Raw genomic sequence first — 15,792 nt, 5'->3', positions numbered from 1 at the left:
TCATCCATCCATCCATTCTCACAAACTTTCGTATTTATAATATTAGTAGGGCGGTACGCTTGCATCCGTTTTCCCATATGCATTGCTGTTATCAGTGAAGAGTTATGCCCTTTATCTCCGAGAATATTTATCACATCTTCTTCAAAACTACAGAATACATGCTTGATAGTATACACTTTCAAATAAAAAAAGAATTATTAAAATCGGTAAAAATTTAAGGGAGCTATGAAGTAAAATTGATAAAAACTTCCATCCCATTTCCCTAAGGAAACTTATTGTGTATCGGGATAAAAAGTAGTCTATATGTTGACCCGGACTGTCGGCTATACTAAATTGTATCTAAATCCGTGAGTAGTATTCACGTGATGCCCGGACAGACAGACAGGCAGACAGACAGACAGACAGACAGACAGACAGACAGGCAGACAGACAAAAATTAAATAAAAATCTGTTTTGGACTCAGCATCGATTACAAAGCATCCCCCTGTCAAAATTTTCAAAATATATTAAATGTACAGAAATCTTCCAGTTACAGTTTAATAATAAGTAATGTTGTATTCAAATATAATATAATGGACCTTTAATGTATATTGATTTATTTTTACATTTAAAACATTACAAAAAACATATTAATATAGTGTACTATAGTGGTACTCTGCTAAAGTTGAAGGTCATTCAACATTCTCAAAGCTCCTCATAATATGATATGCAGCAGGAAAAGCGTGGAGTATAGAAGACAGATCCCCGTGGACCTGTATTATCAGCCAAGAAGAGCTGCGAGTACTCTAAATCAATATTCACTCTTAGTCAGATGGCGGTTTTAGACCCGGTCAAAAGACTGAGATGTCAAGGGAATCGAAAAGTGCCTCGCATCGATTCTAAAAGGCTTTGTATGTGCTCTCTAGAAAAACCACTCACAATGCTAGTGATCGTTGCTATAATCAATTTGTCTTTGTAAAGCCAACACCCTTTAACCTCTGACTTAACATGCATACTGAATTAATACATACTGAATAACTAACAAAGACCGGCAAGGTGATTACTTTTCTCAAAACAAACTTGCGACAGGGATAAATTTCGCGGTCATTTCTGTCAAACGTCATTATATAACCACAAGAACACACCTTTATTGCGGTGTAAGTATAAAAAATAGCATGTTGGTCTGGTTGTTTGTTTGTTATCTATATTTGATTCAACTACTGCACTAATATTGATGTTTGGGTCCCTTATAGCGTGCAGCAATCTGGAGATGGACAGAGGATACAACGAAGGGGGTCAAGTGAGGGGATAGTCATTATGTCAATAAGATTACATCTTCTGCCAGTACTCGTGTAACACGTCTACATAGCTCTCAGACTATATAGCGTTCTATCTACTATTTTATTTCTTAGCAGAATAAAGACAAGAAGGTATGTTTGTTATTTCATCATAAAACATTGTAACTGTGAATATCAATATTGTGTACATATGATAATATCTCTTTAAACGGGACATTAACACGTAACTATGTGTTACGTCTTATTGCATTTAGTAAATAAGTTAATTGGCTTTATAGTTGTCATTTAAAGATTTCAATGTATATAAGTAAATAAAAACAATTTTTAAGTATTGTATTGCTACGAGATTTGACAGTTAAAAAAAGTTTTTGTCCGAAAACATCTTTCTGTCAATATTGACCTATAGGTATTCTCGGATAGGTATGCATCAACATGACATGGTATACTTGTGGCTTAAAAGTTAACGTTTTTAAACGGAATAATGAATATTATTCATTTATTTTAGCTTAAGACACAGTGAGTTAATAAATGACATTGGGTTTTATGCGGGTATATGTTACGGTGCTATAACAAGCTTATAAAGTTTGTTGAAGCTAAATTAGTTTAAGGCGATAAACTAACAGGGAAAAAACAAGTGAATACGCCGTAAATTGCCAATTTTCTGCGGTAACTACCTAAAATTTTTCCAATACTTACGCCATTATTCTCGGTTGGCATTTTACGATTGTGGGGGTCCATTCATTTTATTTAATGATCTCGGATTCATTGTATTAAGTGTTTTGTATTGTATAAAGTCTAAGTAGGTGTTGGTGCTGTGGACTAAAAGGCAGAAGGTCAGGTTTCGAAGAACTGATTTTAACTCAAAACAAAAAAACAGATTAGATGTTATTTATTGATTGAACTAAAAAGTTCAATTAAAGCTTTATTTTGTTTCAATTCTTATCTACTGTCTTTGTCCTGAAATGAATATAAATAGAAAATTAGCTTTGTGCAAAAAAATACAAGCAAGTAAGGTTTGTTTAAATTAACTGTTGTTATCAAGTTCATTATATAGAACAGCGTAATAAACTTACAAACTCTTTGGCTAATCACGAAACCTCAGTGGATATTAGGGATGAAAGTTTGTATCAAGGAAAATTTTATTACCTGTTGTTTTTAATCGACGGAAAGCCCTGAGGTTTTTTAGTAATTAAACATTCAAATCTGTCCATGTTTTTGTTTTAACAAAGATGCAAGCAGTAGTAGTAGTATTAAACTTATGTATTTCATAACAGGATTTCATGAAATAGCAAAAACAAATTCACATTCACATGTATTTTTATGCACCTGACTCTACTTAATGCTATGTTCTGAGTGATTTATCTATTTCTATCTATCTTTTCATTTAATAAAATCGTAAACTGGCCGTGTTTGTACCTTAAAAATTTCGCAAAAAAAATACGGGGAGAATAAGATAAACAATAGAACGAAAAAATACAATTTTTGGAATTTTGTCTGCGTATCTCTTTATCCTCAAACCCGTCGCATTGGAGCAGCGTAAGTCTATGCTCTAAAACCATATGAGAGATGAGGCCAGCATCGCGACATTTATAGGCTAAGGGTTAGGTAAGGTTGATCTGTTTGTCTGTTTGTCTGTACATCACGCAAAATTTACTTGACGGATTGAATGCAATTTGGTTCATCTATAGCTGACATTACGGGTTAAAATGTAGGACTATTCTTGTAATCCCAACAACATATACAAGGTTCGTTTGGAATATGCGATAAAAGTTTTCGTCGATTTTACTAAATAGCTCTGCCATTCCTTAAGCTGTTTTAATAATTCTTGTCACACCGGAATATTGTATTACTTGTTTAATTTAGCCCAAATTCCGTGAAGATCTGGTCAATATTGTTGCATGCTTGTCATGTTCGTTCATGTTCAAAGGCGTGTGAAGTCTACGAATGACAAGATTTCCTGCAGGAAACACAACACTAGGCCAGCTTAGTGGATTACGGCCTAAGCCTTTTTCATTCAGAGAGACTCATGCCCTGTAATGGGCTGGTAATAGGTGTTTATGATGATATCCACTACATTAGATTTTTACTGACGTTAGCCAAGAAAACTCTTACGATAACGACAAATCGATTGACAAGCCATTTATCAAAGTTACCCTAGTAGCAGAACGTCTATACTTACATACATAGACTATTACATATATCCTTTCGAAGTGGGATAAAGAAGATACGAATTTCAGGTAGGTACCCAATATCTGTAACCAATACGATTCTACGTTAGACAGCCACCAAGACTGCGGTAATTAATAAAATTGATTGGGTTTGGTGAATGAATATAAGTATTAATTATTCAAATTATTTTACAGGCTTCTATCGACCCCCGGCACAGAGGGGTGATAGCGATTCTGTATACGGACGTGTAAATTTGTAAAATTTACTTTTACCTGCAAAAAATCTTTTCTATCACCAAGTAGAAATCTCAGATATATCTAAACACATATTTTTTAGAATAAAGGCTAATTTCCTTTCTAAATAATCTAGTGTGTGGTCCTGTCTTGCCAGCGGAACATCTTAATATGAGAAATGTTTAAGTAGTGACAACATTACAAATACATCAAATTTGTATTGACTACTACTACTACTAAAAAAAATTATAATAATTCATATTAACCAAATAAAGTTTTTGCATGAAAGTATTAATGTAAGCAAGTTCTTGGAAGATAGGATACTTCACAAAGTTACTATGCCTGGTTTCATAGCATTACTTTAATATAAACTAATCACCTAATAAAACGGTTTAGAGCTTAAAGTTTCAACTTCATTACCAGCTTTTTGTTAGTTTTCATTGTTAGGACGTAGTCTATTTAATATATAATATACAATATATTTATATATGTATAAATTCAGTGCCGTATTAAAAATAACTCCCAATTGCGATTCCATTGGAGAAACTATTTATTTGGGCGTGTCTTAAATGTTGCAAATTAAGTATAGTAATAAAATTATTTTCAACTAAAGTCTATTAAAATTGTATACTTACATTCAGAAGGTGTTGGAAAAAGTTCTTTCTGAAATAAATTCGTTGTTAAATGGGAAAAAAGATTAAATAGGTTATAAATTGGAAAGGGCCGAGATAACGTTTAAAACAACATTTAGCCTGGCTAAATTGCCGGCGCTAAGAGCAAACATTACTTTGTACACGTTTACCCAGATTACCCCACTTTAGATGCAAATTATCTACGTAAGGACCGATTCACGTGGCATAGTTGCGGATTACGTTAGCTTCGTAGGTTATTAAATGTACCTACCGCTACTGAGCTTTTATAAATATTTATGTCTATAAATATTATAATATTTTACATTCTACTGCATACACATTCCAAATTTAAGTAACATTGACGCTTCACAGCATGATCTGGGTGGTATAACAATATGTTTAAAAGATTTCGTACGTACGAATCCGGCATAAAATTTCTTCACAGAAATATAATATAAAACCGTTTTGCGAGTAGCAGTAAATTACACAAATTTCCAGCGTACTGCAATTACCCTCATACCGGATTTGATATCAAAAAGTTAATTAAAAGAACAAAGCCTACGTCTTAAAAATATATGTACAAGCCTTAATTAGAGTAAATATATACTTATATTTATTGAAATACAAAATATATACTTATATACAGGGATATATATTATATATATTTATTGTTGCGAGAAAACAATAACAGAACGGTATTTACACATATACCTCTAGGAAAGCCTGCAGGAAATAATTTGTGCACTTATATATATTGTCTGTGTGTATGTCTCTTAATAAATTCAAAGTTTTTATAAAACGTAAGCTAATAGTTCACTAGCGTAAGCAATAGATATAAATATCCCATAATGTAGAATCGTAACGAGAAAAACGAATCATGGATGTGAAATTTACAATAACATAGTAAGTTTTAGGGTATGTGGTAGATTAGATATTGATATGATCTATTTGACAATCATGATCCAGATGTTATGTTCTCATTGCTTTAGAAACCCTCTTTGGCAAAGCGCCAATGACAACTTGGTAACTGCATGCAGCTAAAGTTTAGAATGAAAGCAATGAAATAAATTCAAGGCCCAAATTTCTAAAATTAGCTTTGTTAGCGTTGGTTTCACGTTGGTATGTGACATAAGAGATGCAAACTTATATATTTCACAAAAATCTTAAGGTTTCTATATAAGTAGATGGTGAACTCGTCAAGTGGAAAGTTTAGGGGCTAGTAGGGGCTTTAGGATTGATATTCAAGGCCAGAGGAACGTATGAATTTTTACAAAAACGCAATCATTTTTCAAGTTGCACGTTTTAATCTCGGACTGCATCATCACTTGATGAGATTGCGGTCAAGCGTACACCAGTTGTCGAAGAGTTATGACTGCAAGAATAGAAATTGCAAATATTTTGTACTTCCATCATGTACCTATTACCGTTCTAAATCTACAATTTAGTATTTTGAAAATTATTATGGATAAGGTTTACATAAGTACAAGTGCTTGTCCATTTTCAAAAGGCGTCTTAGATGAAGAAGGATCACCCACATCTACAATCTTTGTCTGTATTTTCTTTCCATAATGCTTATACTTAATCTTGATGTTGGTATCCTCTAAACTTATTCAGTTCCAAATTGGATAAGTGTCTACTAATGGACATTGGTTTAAGCGAGCCAATCTAAATCATATTTTTGCTTAAATGAAGTTTTCCATGCAGTTTCATAAAGTTTAATGAGTTTTCCTAGTAAACCGTGTGTCCCAAAAATATTGGTACTTATTGCGTTCTCAAGTTGATAAATGAGTTTGTTGTTATTTGGTTTGTATCTTATTTTTTTTTAATTATTTTGATTGGTAGAACAGCCAACATTGCATTCCTAAAAGTGCTTCAAGGTTCCTCAAAAGATATACCTACTTTACGAATGAGAGGCTTATTCAATACTTAAAGCCTTCTTCAATAAGCATTCTACATTCACTCCTGAATAAATACCAATTCTTATTCAGCAAGATATTTCCAATTCAATGATTTATCCCAAAACGGCTTTTCCTAAACGATTAGATGATCGTTAGTTCGAAATTAAGATACTTGAGATTCCTCGCACGCCTCGCGTAATAGGAAAAACCTATAAGATGAAAACGGTGAGAGTTCACTAGATAGACCTTTTGTAGATGGTACTATATCTACATAAGTAGGGCTGTAGAAGAAAATAGCATGAATGGCGATTGGGATGTTAAGTACGGTGGCCAAAAATAGTTTTCTTTTGTCATGGATCTTTTTCGGTAGGTGGCGTGGTAATACTTAAAAATAAATCTAGACAATGACAATTTATTTATTCTCCTTTTAACACAATACTATAATGTTGCACAGTAGTAACAGAGCGTTTGTCTTATATACTGGAACAATGTTGATATAAAATCACGTGGATATAATAATTAAGTGAATTCGCGATTACGTGCAAACACACCTAAAAAAACTTTTTGCATATATACTTGGCCATAGCAATATCCAAAACCAGCTTATCTTAATAAAGGTTTTCTTGTAACTATATTCTTAAGTTGCTTAAACTATTATGCGAGGAATATTTTTTACTAGTCTTAGTCCAAACGAATCGCTATCGTATGCTTAAAGATGATGTAAAATTCATTTATTTCAAGTAGGCTTACTCTAGCACTTTTTAAAAGTCAAGTCGTTCTACTTGTAGTTCGGAGGGAATATTTTATTTTTCATGTGAATATTTGCTTGAAATGTTTGAGTCTGGATAATGTTGCAAACCGCCAGTTGACGTAGACATTTATTGGAAACACGGATTGCGTTATCGATTAACTGGGTTGTCGCTAGTAACGTGACAAAGAGATTTTACTAGAACATTTTTTTTACATTTAGCTTGAATACTTTGTCACGAATCAAATAGGTAATATGTATCGTACACTTCCGAAAGACGATGATATAGTACTGAGGCTTTGTACTGACCTTGAAAACGTCCTAAGCATAAGTGGCCTTCCAAATAACCGTGGAATACCGGTTATATATAATAGCGGATTTCAAAGTTTTTTAACACTTTGACTATGTCAGAACGTGATAAAACACTGTGTAACTAACTATTCCGACGTTATTTCACATTTATTTGTGATGCCCAACGATGAATGAATGAATGAATGAATACACTTTTATTACCAAAGAAAGAGATATAAACATGTAAAACATAAAGCAAAACAGGAAAAATTTCGTGGCCTTATCGCTACATAGCGATATCTTTCAGAACACCAAAGGCGAAAAACGAAAAACATAGATATAAAGTAGGTCGTGCAATAAATAAGATATAACTAATCACAAATATAACATATATATATATATGAATATCCAAATAAGACATAAACATATAACAATAAGCATATACCGGTAAGGCCAATGAATGTTAGGAATATACCTTACTTTTCTAATTTTGTCGATTGCGGTTATATCTGTACCTCTGAACTATACTATAGCAACAATCTATTTTTACACTAAATATTTGGAATTGGTTTTTGATTTATACATATACATATATGTACATTTTCCTAAATATTTTGACATTTTTCATTTGTGTTATGACTTTACCTACCACTGTAAATATGATTAGCAATTAATTTGGCGCAAACGCGACTTAGAACAATACTAAAATAATAAAAATATCTAAATGCTTCTACTCGTCTTAGTAAAGATGTCAGTGTTGGGACTTGCCTTATGATTAATTTAACACTTGAGAGCAGCCCGGAGCTAGAAACAAAGGCCTTGACATAAATGTATTCCGAATAAAGTGCAATGCACATTGAGATGATGATACGTAATACTACGTGCCGAAACGATAGCGTTTGGCCCGCTATCTCCATTGAATTAGTGTAATGGGTGTATTATGCTCTAATTCACTCTCTCTCATGAAAGGGTGCTCATGCCCAACATTGGGACATTAGAGTTTCTGCGGCTGATCATGTTGCCAAAACTGGACAAAGATTTACAGTAATTCGTTACAAGATTTGATAAGTACCTCACTAGTACGTTAACTACTAATCAGGGCTCAGAAACCGAATCAAACCGGTTTCGGTCATTAGCCCAACTCCAATACCGGGGGTATTGGAATAATTTCGGTTAAGGTTTCGGTTTCGTTTTTATCTGGTTAAACAGAGAAACCGGTTCTTATTTAATTTCACTCAAGCGATTGAAATTAACCGGTTTTACGAACTTAAATTTAAGATTTTTTTTGTGATTTGCAGAACATAAAGCTAAATGGTCATAAATTATTCCTTCCATGCACAACATATTTCTTAAAAAGCTTGCTTTTTCTTTAAAATTTGCCATAAGTGGAGTCATATAATGGGTACCTAAGTAATTTTTATCCAAATTTAGTAGATATCTTTAAAATTAAGTTTTCTCTATTTAAACATCTTGATTTATAAGAATCGACACAAATCTTTTTAAAATGATGTATTATTTATACTATGTATTTGTATTTTGCAGCGAAGTAGGACTCGCACGCGTCACGGTCCTTCACGACCCTGACTGACTGACTGACTAGTGCGTCTTGCATAAACCGGGTAATTTAGGTTTAATAAACGTTATGAAATCGGTCGCTCGAATAGCATTTCGGTTCGTTCAATTATGAAACCGGTAATACATCGGTTATAAAACAAAATTAACCGGAAACTTGAAAAAAATGAGAAAGTGAATACTAAAAGAAGAAATTTGAATGTAATTTAACTCGGTTTTAGCAAATCTGGGGTTGCTTTAAGTGTTAAGGATTTAATTTCGGTCACTTATCCTCAGAATAGATCATTTGTCTAGGATTGATGAGTCAATCAAAACTTTTCAACTTAGCCGTTCGTCGATTATAATTAATTGGAATTAGACGAACTGCCTATTAATTCAGTTTTATTTGAGACTAGCTTTTGCCTGCGACTTTATCCGTGTTTGTTTCAGTTCGTGTATTATGTAAGGAATTCAGTAGTAACATATTAAATCAATGAAGGAATTATTAAACTCTCTTTCTATGCATTTGGATGTGTTTTAGTTTAGTGTGAGTCGGGTACACACAAATGGAGTTTATTGCATTACTACTTAAGCTTTTCTTCTGAACACCGCAATGCTTTTAGTACCAAATTAATAATTTAGCTTTGTATCATCATCATCATCATCAACAAATAACCGGATCACTACAGGGCAAAGGTCTCCTCTCAGAAAGAGAAGGGTTAAGTAGTATAGTCTACCACGCTGACTAAGTGCGGATTGATATACATTAAAGATTTTAAACTAAGATTTTCGTGTTTAATCAACATTTCTTAAGTATAGTTGTAATGTTGATATACATTGCACGCAGGTTTCCTCACTATGTTTACCTTTCGTTAATTTTAATGGCTTAAATCAACGCACATAAATCCGAAACTTAGTCCCCCGAAAGTGAATGTGAAAAAATGTCTTCATACCGTACGACAACGACGAGACGCGATAATCTCATTTAGCTGACCGGGAATGTTTATGTCACGTAATGTTAGTGGGTATTTTGATACAAATACTTGTCGATACGAAACGTGATTAAATATTTTCGTCAGTCTATACGAAGAGACTAAATAAAATTATTAAATGCGGTTGCGATTTTGATGAAATATATAATGAGTAAATAAAAACGATTATTCACAGCACGCCATCACGTTAAATAAATGTACCTACCAGCGAGAAGTAAACGTATCAGTAATCTTCCCTAATCGTAGAGATGAGAAATTTAAATTCGTAACAGATTGCAAAAAATTAAAAGTTCAACTCAATCATACTAACTTTATTATTATTATTATTACCAGCCCACTGCAGAGCACGGTTCTCCTCTCAGAATGAGAAGGGTTGAGGCCGTAGTCCATAACGCTGGCCAAGTGCAGTGGTAGACTTCACTTTGATTCAAACACTTGAGAACAGTATGGAGAACTCTAAGGGATGCAGGATTCCTTCACCTTTAAAGCAAGTGATATTTAATTGCTTTAATTAAAATTAGAACCACGGCTTTATTTTTATGAAAATTTAATTTATGTACATAAAAAATAACAAAATTTGAAAAGAAAGTGGACTGTAATGATATTAATATTAGAAGTAAAAATAAACTTGTAGTGCAGTTTACTAGGCTGCAAAAAATTAGTAATTCATTTAAGGGTAACTTACTTCACTTAAGGGTATATCATTTTATAACAAATTACCAGATGAAATCCTTAAGATGTCTCTCAATAAGTTCAAAGTTTATATAAAACGTAAGCTTATATAAAATCCTATTATAATATTAACGATTACCTGTATAATAAAAAAAGTTGGATATAAATTGCTCTAACTTTATAGCCAAACATTAACTCGGCTGTAGGATGGTGATAGCAAAAAAACCTGGCTATGTTTTTTGTGGGCTCTTCTTAGACCAGGGCGCGATTAGAACCCTCTTAGCTATAGTTTTAAGTTCGTTAACTTGCAGATGCAGTTATCACCATCACCTAACATTAGTGTTAACATGTTAGATGTATGAACGCTTTATAAGTCAAATAAGTGCCTGTAATAAGGTCTACATGAATAAAACATTTTTAAATTTGAATTCTAATTTAACGTAATTTTTCAAATATGGACTAGCTCATACAAAGAATCAAGAAGATTCTTTACAAAGCTAGTATAACAAAACCAAAAATAACTCTAATGTTTGCAGAGTTTCCACGCCTTCTCCAGTATCTCACCAATATATCGTTTTTTTTTGCAGTTGTTAAAAGCCTATTTCAGAAAGCTAAAAATGCCATTCTAAAAATAATTAAATATGTAATTTAATATCAAACTCATTTGGAACACAATGTACGACACGGATTAATTAAGCTCGCATAAAACGGTAGGCAAGAAAGGAGTTACGAAAGAACACTAATGAGCCATTAGTAGGTGCTTTACTGCAGAAACTTAAAAGTGCTTGTCACTGGGATGAGTCGCCGACTTGGGTACCTTGCCATGGAAAAAAGATACGTTTAAACAGCAGGGATTTTTGTTGATTTAAACAATATTTTTTCGTAAAATATTCTTAATAATAAAAGTAGTAGCAGTTAGTAGGTCAAGTTGTTGTCCATTATTTAGCCTGTGTTGTTTTGAGATTCAGAAAAAGCCCGTTTTTCGGGATAAAAATAGGAAGGAAGCAATATATTTTGTTTGTAATAAATAAAAAAAAAAGACTCGGTTTCCATAATACAGCTGGTCTACACACGGTGCTCGGATTCCTACGAGTTTATCGGCAGTGGATAACAGAAAAACAATAGTCTTAAATTTGAACCCAGGGCCCCTCACAGTTCAGTTGACTCCCTAACTATTGGGTTATTGAGGCTTAACGATAACTTAGTTTCGTTTAATTAAACGGACCCTTATCACATGAAAATTCTGAGCGTCAGCAAAATGAGTAGGTAGGTACATTATACCAGACCCATACAAAACTACGATATTTAGTATCGCCCTATTTACGTGGTGATAAATCGTTTCCCTTACAGAGAAAATATATGAATTTCTTCCACTGTGTATACCTTTTGTCCTCTTTTATAGTTATTTTTATTTATCTATTATAATCTAGTAGATTACATAAACGATTAAAAGCTTGATAAGAATGGCTTTACCTAGATAGTATTAAAACAAGTACCCGGCTTTCTTATTTCTTTGTTGATTTCTACTACATTGTGGGCTTACTACAATTATTATTATTTATAATTGATGTCGCCCTTGTTCTGAAATTTTAATCACTATTTTCGTGACGCATATACACGTATACACGTATACGCACGTATGACATAAAGAACAACTTTCAGTTATGGTAGTAAATAGTAATCCCACAGCACATGATGAAGAATAGATGATGATTTTGATCTCGTGTTATATGCCTATATCGTCTAGACAACGTCGTTACAGTTTGTATAGATCATGTCACCCTTACTACTGAGGCCAACAAGGATATTATTACCCACGTCGAACTTACTGCACAATCGCTCATGTTACCGTAAATTTATAAAGTGGGTAAATAATTAGTTCAGTTTCACTGAATTCTCATTCTCTTTATTCTCATGATCTCGTTTATTATCTGTGTCGGGTCAACAATATTTAAAAACTTTAACTTTTTTAAAACTTTTGATAACTATAAATTCATATTTGCCAGATATTTTATTAAATAGTTAATAAATAATTTTCAAGAATCAATTAAAATTATATTTGATTAACAACCAATTTTCATGACATTGAGGTGGTGGATATTTTGATATAAATACGACTGCATTATCGAAGCCCCTCAGTCCTACATGGACTCAAACGATGCAAAGAAGATAAACGACTAAGACCTCCCGGTGTCTTAGTCGTTTATCACTTTATTAAGACAGTTTCTTCGGCTCTTTGTATGACGTTTTCCATTTCCAAACGTATCGAAACGTAGGAAACTGTGAAATGTTTGAATAGACTTTAACTGTAATGACCATTCTTCACAATCGTTTTATTTGATTTCACAAATAATGAATCGTTTATAAAAGGTAAAGCGCTACGATATTAAACCAAGTTTGCAAACAAGCTCAAAATACATCTCAACTATTATGGATCCTAACCCAATCTTTACCTTTGACGTTAAAAAAAACAAGGAAATGTTTGTTAATTTATTATTTTTGTTGTTAAGTCGGAACGAACAAAATTTCAATATCGAAAGCAAGTCACTACTTTGTACTCAAACAAAGGAATTTAATTGTCAGCATTTCAACGCTCAATGTTGGACTAAACGCAAACAGAACTTTCTCCCCAACATTGTAAGGTGTATTTAGCTATTATAGTCATGTTGACTAGTGTAAGTGCGGTAGCATCGGTAACTTACATTTAATTAAAGCATTAATATGACACCTGACAGTGTATCCTTACAAACTGTGTCATCATTCTCAATAGATACCATAGTAGGGGAGGCCGGGGCTGGAAGTTCCCGGGGCACGTTGTTCCGACAGTTGCTTCGACGGCGGCGAAAGAGTGGCTGTGTGCACTGTGCTATTAGAACACCACGTGAGTAAATTTTTTCGTAATTAAACTTTTTGGTCTATTTTTCTTTATTATTGACCGATTTATGTGCATCTTTCCAATTTTAGAGTGGCATTTGTGAGGTATTTTATAGCTTGAATGTTTTTTCAATTGAATTTGTTAAGTTGCTAGCATGACAGTTTTTATCCAAAAATATAATTTGGGGCTACAAGTTCCCTCCCAAAGGGGCTAGTTGTTCCCCGGAACAACTTACCCCAATCGATCCTTAAATTTTCTATACATTTTTACAGTATATTTTTCATTTTTTTAGGATGGTACGTACCTACAAACGGAAAACTGAGAGAGGGAAAATATCCGAAACGTTATTACGTCAAGCTGCCAATGCTGTCATACAACTGGAAATTTGCCACATGACATTACATCGATTTAACCATTAATAGTGCCCAAGAACTTCAATTTACACCAGTAAAGATGAATGCTTCAGCTGTGTTTAATCCTGAAATTGTAAAGCCTTTACCAAAGGCATCCCCAAGATTGCAGATGGCTACAAAACGCCGTATTAGAAAGACAGCTGTTTTGACCGACACGCCAGAAAAAATGCATTAGCTGAAGAACAGGTAAAGAAGAAATCAAGGAAAGACGAAGCAATTAGGGGAACAACAACAAGGGGAAAGAAAACAACAATAATAAAGAAAAAGGTAAAGGCAAGGGAAAAGCTCAAAAAAAGCTAAACGAAGAGTATTACAAGAAAGCGAGAGTGATAGTGATGATGAGGTTCTGGAATGGTACTGCATAATTTGTTGTGATTCATATTCAAATTCACTACCAAGAGAAAAGTGGATAGAATGTAGCTTGTGTAAAAATTGGGCACATGTTAAATGTATAAATGAAACTGATAACATTACTTATATGTGTCCCAACTGTGAGTCAGATGAAGAATTTAACGATGAATAAGAATAAAAGTTACCAAAGTTGATTACGACTGATTAAAACAAGACTGATGACTTGTCTTCATTGTAATTTTATTTCACTTAATAAAAATAATTTGATAACCTCAAGGTGATAAATAATTTGACGTTATTTGTTTAGTTATTATAATTGTAAGTTTTGATCTCACTTTCCATTAAATTTATTATTGAAGCGTTTGCAAGAAGGTTACCTATTTTGTTATGTAGTTAAAATAAGTGCAGTTATGTTTGTAAGGTTTTTAACTTGATGAATCTCTATTACAGTTGAATTAAAAGAAATATTTATCTGAAGATTGCCAGTTATATTCTGTTATCTTTTTTTAAGTTCAGTTATGGAAGTGTCAACATTTCAAAATGTTAATCTAGATGTAGCTAGTAATTTTTTTTTATTGTTTTTTTAAAGTTTATACTATTTCATAACAACGTAATGAACGTAACTATAGAAATTATTGTTTTATTTCAAAGAAACCTTATATTATCCTTTTACTTTATTTAAATTATCCAAGTGGAACAATTTGCCCCACACATGGAACAACTCGCCCCAAAGTGGGGTTAAATGTTCCTTTCCAAAATTATGCAAAAATATGCCTGTACAAAAAAATATATTGAGAAACTAGCAGAAATGACTTCACTATTACAGAGACCGATTAAGACTTTTTAATAAAATCAAATATTAAAAATTAAAATCTTATTTTTTTATCATAAAATTACATGTTATTTGAAAATCGGAACTTTCAGCCCCGGCCTCCCCTACTCAGATGACCATACGCTTCATAGGAAAGAGCATTAATCCTCCACTCCACCGCCCACGCTGCTCTTATGCACGTTAGCGTATCTAAACATTATTTTCACAAGCCACGACCAAATATAGTTAGATGCAAGCTAACAGTGTGTTAATATGCGCAAACTTTTCAATTTATGATTACGAATGACTTTTACCTATACTCATTTTCGTTATTTGTAAATTCTGCAACATCTAAACATAGACTAATTATGTTACTATTTTATTACTGCGTTTGGAATGTTTAATAAAAAACAAGATAACCGAGTCGTTGCGGCTAAACAGTGATGCTAAAGCGTTTAAAGAGCACCATAAGGGCGCACGACTTAACCGTGTATTGCCGATTAGACCGTAGGATTTAACTAAATATGACAAGCGATTGCTCATGAATTTAAGTAATTTAAGAAATGTCAGATTTAATTGCTATCCGGACTTTAATGCGTTTATATAAATGCATAATTAATTATGACGTCCTTGATGCAAAGAAAATCATTATTGATACTTATTCTGATGCTTACTCTTTTTTTGGTACAATGCAGGTACTACATTGTTTGCTTGCTTGCATTTAGTGCTTTAATCTATTACTTAAACAATTTAAATAAATCACGATAAACTATAATACTCTAAATATTATAGCTGTTACTTAGATATTTTATGTAACCCGGAAAAAAACCGCTGGTGGAAATACTACTCTAAGTATAAAAAATATTAGCTCTAAGTATA

General features: G+C 32.9%; 1 protein-coding gene and 1 long non-coding RNA gene across 2 annotated transcripts in view; one reads left to right on the top strand and one right to left on the bottom strand.

Moving 5' to 3' along the window:
- Positions 1 to 15,792, bottom strand: part of LOC120623248 — a 273,880-nt gene that overhangs the window by 62,112 nt on the left and 195,976 nt on the right. The window lies entirely within an intron of this gene.
- Positions 13,290 to 13,703, top strand: LOC120623253. Its single transcript, XR_005658700.1, has 2 exons — positions 13,290 to 13,344; positions 13,631 to 13,703. It is a non-coding gene; the product is annotated as an uncharacterized LOC120623253 (long non-coding RNA).

The sequence above is a fragment of the Pararge aegeria genome, chromosome 4 (assembly GCF_905163445.1).
Source record: "Pararge aegeria chromosome 4, ilParAegt1.1, whole genome shotgun sequence".
NCBI lineage: Eukaryota > Metazoa > Arthropoda > Insecta > Lepidoptera > Nymphalidae > Pararge > Pararge aegeria.
The sequence above is the reverse complement of the archived record's forward strand: the minus strand, read 5'-3'. Positions and strand labels throughout refer to the sequence as shown.